At 46.9% G+C, this 10,267-nt stretch overlaps 1 long non-coding RNA gene across 1 annotated transcript; it reads left to right on the forward strand.

Moving 5' to 3' along the window:
* Positions 1-886: 886 nt before the first annotated feature.
* LOC104969916 (uncharacterized) lies at positions 887-9,805 on the forward strand. The gene is made up of 2 exons (XR_001494942.3): positions 887-1,401; positions 9,446-9,805. It is a non-coding gene; the product is annotated as an uncharacterized lncRNA (long non-coding RNA).
* The last annotated feature ends 462 nt before the right edge of the window (positions 9,806-10,267 follow it).

Below are 10,267 nucleotides of genomic sequence, written 5' to 3' on the forward strand. Positions count from 1 at the left end.
TTCCGAGGAATCCGGAAGGCAGGAAGTTCTCACTTCAGAGGGGGACCCGCCAGCCGTGTCTGGAAGAGACTCAGGCAGCACCAAGCCTCTACCAGCCGCAGGAGAGGAGCCAGCAGAAAAAGAGATGAGGCAACATGGCAAGAAATAAGATTCTGTGTGCAAACAGAGGCTCCCCACAAAAACACTGAGATCAGGAAGGACATGTGGGTGGGTGGGCGCTTGACCAGACTTAGAAGTGAGTCAGGGCCACTGCTACCCTCACTAGTAACCTCTGCTACCCCGAGTCCCAGTCCTAGCAGAGCAGAAACCGGGAGTTTGGGGGCAGCCACACCCGGGGGCTGGGCTGGCTCCCAGCAGAGGGGCCCAGGCCAGCCCTGGGCCGGAGCACAGACGTGCCAACTGGTAACTCAGCTTTCTCTCTGCAAGTCCCTGAGCTGTGCAGGAGGCTGAGTGTCCCACAGGCCTGGGAAACTCAGCATCTAAAGAAATAGGCTCAGTTATGTCCAGCTCCTGCCCCTCCTCCCGAGCGCTCAGAGCAGGCGCTCTGCTGGATCTCAGCTTTACCTGCCTGGAGGCTGAGATGGCAACACGGTCTGTGGAGTCCCGGCTCTGAACCCCTGAGAACAGGCAAGGGGAGCTGCCAGGCCCCTTGTGAAAGGACTGATTGGAGACAGGTGGGGACGAAAAAGAAGCTGCTCAAAGTTGCAGTCAGAGCCCAAACCCACAGAGCATTTGGCGAGCGCTTCCCAGCCCCGTCGAGTCCTCTGGGGGGCATCTGTCACTCTGCCAACCTGATGGGCCTCATGATTAATAAAGCAGTGTCCCCCCAGCCAGGCCAGGCCCCCCTCCCCTGCCCCACCCAAACCTCTGCTCCCACATGCCGTTATTTGCGCCCAGTCCTGGGCCGATGCGGGGAGAGAGAGAAAGACGAAAGGAGCCTGCTGTCTGCCTCACCTGGATGCTGGCGGCTGCAGCAGAGACAGGGGAGGGCAGAGTCCAGACGGGGAGGGCTGCTGAGGGCCCCCGCTCCCACTCTAGGCACCAAACTGGCCTCCAAACTGGAACTCTGAACCAGCCACACACACAAGCCACATGTGTGCTTTGCAAGTTCCTAGTAGCCACATTGAAAACACATACCAAGAAATTAGCTTTAATATTACATTTAATCCGATATATCCCCAACTTTATCATGTTTGGTATCCCAAACATGTAATCAATATAAATAGTGAGATGGATAATTCACATTCCTTTTATCAGATCAAATCTTTGAAATTCAGTGTATTTTTTGACATTTACAGACTCTCTCCATCGGACCCAGTCACGTTCCCTGCTCGCCTGCAGGGCGGGTCTAGAATGATTCGGCACTTTTGGAAAGCACCAGCCGATGCCCCAGGCACGAAGGTATCGTGTGTGTGTGTGTGTGTGTGTGTGTGTGTGCGCGCGCGCGCTCAGCTGCCCGGTCACGTCCGACTCTTTGCAACCGCATGGACTGTAGCCCCCGCCCCAGGCTCCTCCGTCCATGGGATTCTCCAGGCAAGAATATTGGAGCGGGTAGCCATGCCCTTCTCTAGCGGATCTTCCTGACCCGGGAATCGAACCCTCATCTCCTGCATTGGCAGGTGGATTCTTTGCCACTGTGCCATCTGGAAAGCCCAAGGTGTCATATATATAATGGTGCTAAAATAGCGCCTGAAACCATGAGACGGGAATTGTTTAATTTACTAGAATTTCACAAGGGGCGCAGATACCACGTGCGGTTGGGAGACTCGCTTTGGGAAGCTCACTGGGGAAAGAATGGGGGTAAGAGTTGGAGGTGGGTCAGCGGCACAGAGAATGTTAGGGTGATTATAGGAGAAGCCTGAGCTCCAGCCTTTCAGGGGCTCCCCGGACACCTGAAACCAAAAGGAACCACGAGAGGGGACTCAGGGAGAAGGACCTGCCACGACTCCTTTATTATTGGAAGAATTGTAACTGCGCCAGTGGCCAGTGAGAGGACACTGAAGACACTGAGCCCCTCACGTGAAAGGACATCTTGTCGTGGCCAAAATACCGTTTTTTTATATTAGGATATCCTAATAAAGAATTTTGAGGTGGGAGAGAAAAGCAGGACTGAGTGGAATCGCTTGGAGGAGCTGATCTCTATTTAGTAAGTGCGAAGGGAAAATATGACAGAGTTGCCATTGTCTTTACTAGGTAGCAGCATTATGGGCAACGGCACCCACTCCAGTGCCCTCGCCTGGAAAACCCCACGGATGGAGGGGCCTGGTGGGCTGCAGTCCATGGGGTCGCTAAGAGTCGGACACGACTGAGCGACTTCCCTTTCACTTTTCACTGTCGTGCATTGGAGAAGGAAATGGCAACCCACTCCAGTGTTCCTGCCTGGAGAGTCCCAGGGACGGGGGAGCCTGGTGGGCTGCCGTCTACGGGGTCGCACAGAGTCAGACATGACTGAAGCGACTTAGCAGCAGAAGCTGCATTATGGGTGATTTTTCTGGACTTTCCAATGCTGTTCTGATAAACATGTGTTACTCTGGATCTAGAAAGAAGAGCTAGAATGAACAACAAAATCCAAGGACTCGCTTCCCGGAATCCCCTTCTTGTGTAACTGCTCAGTCACGCGCGGGTGCTGCAGCGTGCGTGTCTGTGCGGGTGTGCAAGTGTGCGTGGGCATGCGTGTCCACGGTGTACACGTGTCCTTCTGAGCCTGGTCCCTACTACCACTCAGCACATCTGGCAAGAGGCAGCTACTTCCACTGGAACATAATAGTTTCCTTGGATTCTGTTAATTGGCTGAAATAATCTTTCTGTGGCCATTCTGGATTCATTTCTAATCCCCAGATCCCCAAGTGCTAGTTCAGAGACTGCATCTTTGGCGAATGCTTCCAGCGAAGTGTAGAATGGTTTGCCCCCGCACTTTATGCGTAAATAAGACAATAAATCACCTCTCATCTCCATGCCCTCAATACAGAGGCAAAGAACGCGAGGTGATTTGCAGCAGAACCTGAAGCTGCATCGCAGCCCTGCATCTCATCACAGCAGGCTGAGTGCACAGCTGTTCAGAGGGTCATGTTCCAACTGCCTGATTCATGTTAGAGGGGAAGGGGAGAAAGACAGCTGACAGTAAATTGAGAGCAGAGATTTTAACCTATTCAGGAATAAAAATCCCAAGTAATGATTAAAAGAACCTTGAATCATTAAATATTTACAGTTGCAACCTATTCGGCTAAGACACATATGCCCAGAGGGTCAGTTTAGAAAACAAAAATCATATATTGTGGGAACTCTTTTTTTCCAGCAATACGGCAGTTGTGGCAACCCATAAGAAAAGCACGTCCTAAAAACTCTGGGTTAGCTCTCTGGGCAAATCACCCAGTGAAAAAGAGTTAAAAACCTGGCTTAAAAGAACAGTAGGAGGTGAGTGAATGATGTGGTATCTTATTTCCACATATGTACACACACACACATGCGCGATGGAATATGATTCATCCGTAAGAAAAGAAATCTTGCATTTGCAGCAGCATGGAAGGGCACCGGGGGCCTTGTGCTGCGTGAGATGAGCCTGGCCCGCTTGCCTGCGCTCAGTCCGGTCCGACTTTGTGTGACCATGTGGACTGAAGCACACCAGGCTCCTCTGTCCGTGGGATTCTCCAAGCAGGAATACTGGAGTGGGCTGCCATTTCCTTCTCTGGGGGATCTTCCTGACTGAGGGATGGAGCCCTCCTCTCTCGTGTCTCCTGCACTGGCAGGCAGATTCTTTACCACTAGCATCACTTGGGAAGCCAAAGAAGTCAGACGGAGAAACACAAAAGCTGTGTGCCCTCACACGTGAAATCTTGAAAACCAACAAAGAGCGCATGGACGTAGCGCCCGGATCAGCGATTCCCGGAGGCGGAGGCAGGAGGGCGGGAGTGAGTGTGAGTAAAGGGCCAGAAGGCACAAATCCCCAGTTATAGAATAAATAAAGCATGGGGCCGTGACGTACAGCATGGTGACTATAGTAATAATACTGTGTCACATTCTTGAAAGTTGCTCGGAGAGTAAAATTTAAAAGTCCCCTTGAGTGGGAAATGGCAACCCACTCCAGTATTCTTGCCTGGAAAATTCTGTGGACAGAGGAGCCTGGCGGGCTACAGTCCATGGAGTCTCAAAGAATCAGACACGACTGAGCACAAGCAAGGGCCCACCCTCAATCCAGGGTGATCTCATCTCAAAATCCACGATCACACGTGCAAAGATTGTTTTTCCAAATAAGATCACCTTTTCTTGTTATGGGGGTTACCACTTCTGCATACCTTTGCGGACACTATTAAACCTGCTGCAATCTGGTAAAAATAAATAAATAAATATCCTCAGCACAAGAAAAAAAAAATGTTTTTTAACTATATGTGAGGATGGATGACACCAGAGGCCAGGGGCGGTGGCCAGGAGGAGCAACCCCACCTCCAAGGAGCAGTGGCTGAGCAGGCGCAGGAGGGCTTAGAGGAGCCATTCCACGTTCAAGGTCAGAAGGGGCGGCGGTGAGGAGATACCCCTCGTCCAAGGTAAGGAGCAGCAGCTGCGCTTTGCTGGAGCAGCCGTGAAGAGATACCCCACGTCCAAGGTAAGAGAAACCCAAATAAGACGGTAGGTGTTGCAAGAGGGCATCGGAGGACAGACACACTGAAACCATACTCACAGAAAACTAGTCAATCTAATCACACTAGGACCACAGCCTTGTCTAACTCAATGAAACTAAGCCGTGCCCTTGGGGCAACCCAAGACGGGCGGGTCATGGAGGAGAGATCTGACAGAATGTGGTCAGTAAGTGCCCAATATGCTTCTTCTATGAAGACCTACAAGACCTTTTAGAACTAACACCCCAAAAAGATAACCTTTTCATTATAGGGGACTGGAATGCAAAAGTAGGAAGTCAAGAAACACCTGGAGTAACAGGCAAATTTGGCCTTGGAATACGGAATGAAGCAGGGCAAAGACTAATAGAGTTTTGCCAAGAAAATGCACTGGTGATAGCAAACACCCTCTTTCAACAACACAAGAGAAGAGTCTACACATGGACATCACGAGATGGTCAACACCGAAATCAGATTGATTATATTCTTTGCAGCCAAAGATGGAGAAGCTCTATACAGTCAGCAAAAACAAGACCAGGAGCTGACTGTGGCTCAGACCATGAACTCCTTATTGCCAAATTCAGACTGAAATTGAACCAAGTATGAAAAACCACTAGACCATTCAGGTATGACCTAAATCAAATCCCTTATGATTATACAGTGGAAGTGAGAAATAGATTTAAGGGACTAGATCTGATAGATAGAGTGCCTGATGAACTATGGAATGAAGTTTGTGACATTGTACAGGAGACAGGGATCAAGACCATCCCCATGGAAAAGAAACGCAAAAAAAGCAAAATGGCTGTCTGGGGAAGCCTTATAAATAGCTGTGAAAAGAAGAGAAGCGAAAAGCAAAGGAGAAAAGGAAAGATATAAGCATCTGAATGCAGAGTTCCAAAGAATAGCAAGAAGAGATAAGAAAGCCTTCCCCAGCAATCAATGCAAAGAAATAGAGGAAAACAACAGAATGGGAAAGACTAGAGATCTCGCCAAGAAAATTAGAGATACCAAGGGAACATTTCATGCAAAGATGGGCTCGATAAAGCACAGAAATGGTATGGACCTAACAGAAGCAGAAGATATCAAGAAGAGGTGGCAAGAATACACAGAAGAACTGTACAAAAAAGATCTTCACGACCCAGATAATCACAATGGTGTGATCACTCACCTAGAGCCAGACATCCTGGAATGTGAAGTCAAGTGGGCCTTAGAAAGTATCACTACGAACAAAGCTAGTGGAGGTGATGGAATTCCAGTTGAGCTATTCCAAATCCTGAAAGATGGTGCTGTGAAAGTGCTGCACTCAATATGCCAGCAAATTTGGAAAACTCAGCAGTGGCCACAGGACTGGAAAAGGTCAGTTTTCATTCCAATCCCAAAGAAAGGCAATGCTGAAGAATGCTCAAACTACCGCACAATTGCACTCATCTCATGTGCTAGTAAAGTAATGCTCAAAATTCTCCAAGCCAGGCTTCAGCAATATGTGAACCGTGAACTTCCAGTTGTTCAAGCAGGTTTTAGAAAAGGCAAAGGAACCAGAGACCAAATTGCCAACATCCGCTGGATCATGGAAAAAGCAAGACAGTTCCAGAAAAACATCTATTTCTGCTTTATTGACTATGCCAAAGCCTTTGACTGTGTGGATCACAATAAACTGTGGAAAATTCTAAAAGAGATGGGAATACCAGACCACCTGACCTGCCTCTTGAGAAATTTGTATGCAGGTCAGGAAGCAAATGTTAGCATTGGACATGGAACAACAGACTGGTTCCAAATAGGAAAAAGAGTACGTCAAGGCTGTATATTGTCACCCTGCTTATTTAACTTATATGCAGAGTACATCATGAGAAATCCTGGGCTGGAAGAAGCACAAGCTGGAATCAAGATTGCCGGGAGAAATATCAATAACCTCAGATATGCAGATGACACCACCCTTACGGCAGAAAGTGAAGAGGAACTAAAAAGCTTCTTGATGAAGGTGAAAGAGGAGAGTGAAAAAGTTGGCTTAAAACTCAACATTCAGAAAACAAAGATCGTGGCATCTGGTCCCATCACTTCATGGGAAATAGATGGGAAAACAGTGGAAACAGTGGCAGACTTTATTTTTCTGGGCTCCAAAATCACTGCAGATGGTGACTGCAGCCATGAAATTAAAAGACGCTTACTCCTTGGAAGGAAAGTTATGACCAACCTAGATAGCATATTCAGAAGCAGAGACATTACTTTGCCAACAAAGGTCCGTCTAGTCAAGGCTATGGTTTTTCCTGTGGTCATGTATGGATGTGAGAGTTGGACTGTGAAGAAGGCTGAGCGCCGAAGAATTGATGCTTTTGAACTGTGGTGTTGGAGAAGACTCTGGAGAGTCCCTTGGACTGCAAGGAGATCCAACCAGTCCATTCTGAAGGAGATCAGCCCTGGGATTTCTTTGGAAGGAATGATGCTAAAGCTGAAACTCCAGTACTTTGGCCACCTCATGCGAAGAGTTGACTCATTGGAAAAGACTCTGATGCTGAGAGGGATTGGGGGCAGGAGGAGAAGGGGACGACAGAGGATGAGATGGCTGGATGGCATCACTGACTCGATGGACGTGAGTCTGAGTGAACTCCGGGAGTTGGTGATGGACAGGGAGGCCTGGCATGCTGCAGTTCATGGGGACACAAAGAGTCGGGCACGATTAAGCGACTGAACTGAACTGAACTGAACTGAGGGTGGACGCTAACGACTTATTTTGGTAATCACTTCTCAATGTTATGTTGCATACCTGGAACTAACATAATGTTACATATAAATTATATCTCAATAAAAAATGAAAAAAAAACTAGAAAAGAATAAGAAATTAAATACAAATAAAATAGAAGGGAGGAAATAATAAAGGTAAGAGCAGGAAGCAATGAACTACAAAACAAATGAGCAGGAGAGAAAACCCACAAAGTCAAAGGTTGGTTCTTTGGAGACTCCTGGTGGCTCAGCGGTAAAGAATCTGCCTGCAATGCAGGAGATGCAGGGGATGCCTGTTCATTCCCTGGGTTGGGACAATCCCCTGGAGAAGGAAATGGCAACCCACTCCAGTATTCTTGCCTGGGAAATCCCGTGGACGGAGGAGCCTGGTGGGCTACAGTCCATGGGGTCGCAAAGAGTCAGACATGACGTAGCAACCAAACAATAATGAAATTGAAAACCCCCAAGTCGGACTTATCAAGAATAAGAGAGAAAGATGAAGGAAGAGAACATAAACGGACAATGTCAAGATTCAATATGTATTAAAAAGATAATAACAGGATATTATAAACAATTTTATGCCAATACGTTTGCAACAGAGATGAAATGGAAAAAGCTCTCGAAAAGCACAACTTAGTAAAATTGTCATCAAAAAATAGAAAAGGGCCTCTGGATCTGTGAAAGAAACTGAATCCATAATTAAAAACCTTTCCACAAAGAGAAGTCTAGTCCCAAGCAAGACTGCTCGTAAATCCCCCCGTGCCTCTCTCACACACACTCTTTCAGAAAACAGGTAGCACAGGAATACGTTCCAGCTCGTTTTACAAGGGCTTGATGCCGTGATCTGTCAAAGATATAATAGGAAAGTAAAGTTATAGGCCAATTTCTGTCAGACTAAGATGTAAAAATTCAAAACTGAATAGGAACAAATCAAACCCAGCAAGTGTAGTTTATTCCAGGAGGGCAAGATTGATTTAACATTCAAGAATCGTCAATGCAGTTCACCACATTAACAGAATGAGGGACACACACAAGCATCTCAATAGATCCAGAAAACATATTTGATAAAATTTCATACTCATTTATAATAAAAATTTTAAAATAACTTAGCAAACTAGACCTAGAAGAACATATTTCCTTAATCTGGTAAAGAGAAAATTCAAAAGCCTGCCACCAATAATATACATAAAATTGAAATATGAAGCACTTTCCCCCGACCCTCAGACTGAACCAGACAAGGACGGCCACAATCGTTGCTTCTTTCGACTGTGTCGGTTATATTAGTCTCTGTAAAGTGGCCAGAAAAATAAAAGGTATAAACTTTCTGTAAATTTTTTTTTAAAAAGGCAAAATAATGACTGTGTACATAAAATGCTGAAAACCATCCACAAACTCTCAGAATCAGTGGTTGAATTTAGCAAGGCTATTTCATACATGGTTAATATACAGAAGTCCAATCAGGTGTTCTAGAAGGTGGCTCAAAGTCTAGCTAACCTTGACCTTACCTTCTCCACCCAGCTGATGTTAGTGGAGACGGAAGCATGGCTGCAGCCACCTCCACGTTCATTGCAGGAGGATGAGGGGGTGCCCCCAGAGCGGGCACAAGTCCTTTGTCTAGAAAAGCAAGTCTTCAGGGAGTTGTTGGTTATGAACAGAAGACCCAAGGTGCTGGCTGCAGTGGGGAATTCCGGTAAGAGAAACTGAAGTTCTGTGTATTGTAATATGAAAGGCTAGTCCCCGTGAAGTGGATAATGATCTACTTTTGAATACCTTTCAGCTCCTGGAAAAAGGTCAACAGAGGGCATAGAAAGGACCCTGGCTGTAAGTGGACCCCAGAAATGTGCTGAGAGGCAGGGCCTGAGGAGTATTTTGAGTTGTTTCCTAATTTGCATCTTAACTCCTCTCTAGTAACCAAGGAAATGGCAACCCACTCCAGTGTTCTTGCCTGGAGAATCCCAGGGACTGGGGATCCTGGTGGGCTGTGCCATCTATGGGGTCTCACAGAGTCGGACACGACTGAAGCGACTTAGCAGCAGCAGCAGCAGTAACCACCAGTGGTTTCAGCAAACGTTTATTAGCTGTTAATTAGGGGCTGGTTTATTTTGGCACTTTCTTAGGAAACAAAGGAAGGCTAGGATGGTGCTGGCAGGTGAATTGTCCACAGGAAGACCGGAGGCGGTGAAGAGGTGGGAGGAGCCAGGGAGAGAACCCGGCTGCCAGCGTGGCCAGGACCAGCTGATGCCCGAAGACCACGGCTGATACGCGTTCGCTGGGAACCCTCAGAAACACTTAGGAGGGGACTGAACTTACTGAAACCAAATGTGGGGTGTGGACTTGAGTTATTCTATTCAGTTAGCAAGAGAATGGTCACCTCTCAGTTATCTGCAGATTCGGGGACATTCAGGTTACATTGAATTACTGTACTGATAATAAGTAACATTCATGGCAAAATAAAACACTATTTAGTTTGCAAAGCATTTCTGTTTGCTATATCATTTCATAGATGATTCATTACATGTAAGTTTCCAAACCTATCCCGATATTTGGAAGAGAATGTATTTTCCCTGAACAGTGCATGTAAAAACATTTAAACAGACCCTAGCACCATCTTAGAATAGAGTCACACAGTTATTCGTCCAGGACTAGCTCAGGTGGTAAAGAATCTTCCTACGATGCCAGAGACCTGGGTTTGATTCCTGGGTTGGGAAGATCCCCTGGAGAAGGAAATGGCAATCCACACCAGTATTCTTGCCTGGAAAATACCATGGACAGAGGAGCCTGGCGTGACCCCCACGGGGTCACAAGAGTCAGACACGACTTAACGACTAAACCGCCACCGCCACACAGTTATTCATTACAATTAGTAAGTAATTCATTCTCTGTACAATAAAGCCAACCTCCCAACCCATTTGAAATAAGACTTTGACTACCCTGAGCTC

This window comes from Bos taurus, chromosome 23 (assembly GCF_002263795.3).
Source record: "Bos taurus isolate L1 Dominette 01449 registration number 42190680 breed Hereford chromosome 23, ARS-UCD2.0, whole genome shotgun sequence".
Classification (NCBI taxonomy): domain Eukaryota; kingdom Metazoa; phylum Chordata; class Mammalia; order Artiodactyla; family Bovidae; genus Bos; species Bos taurus.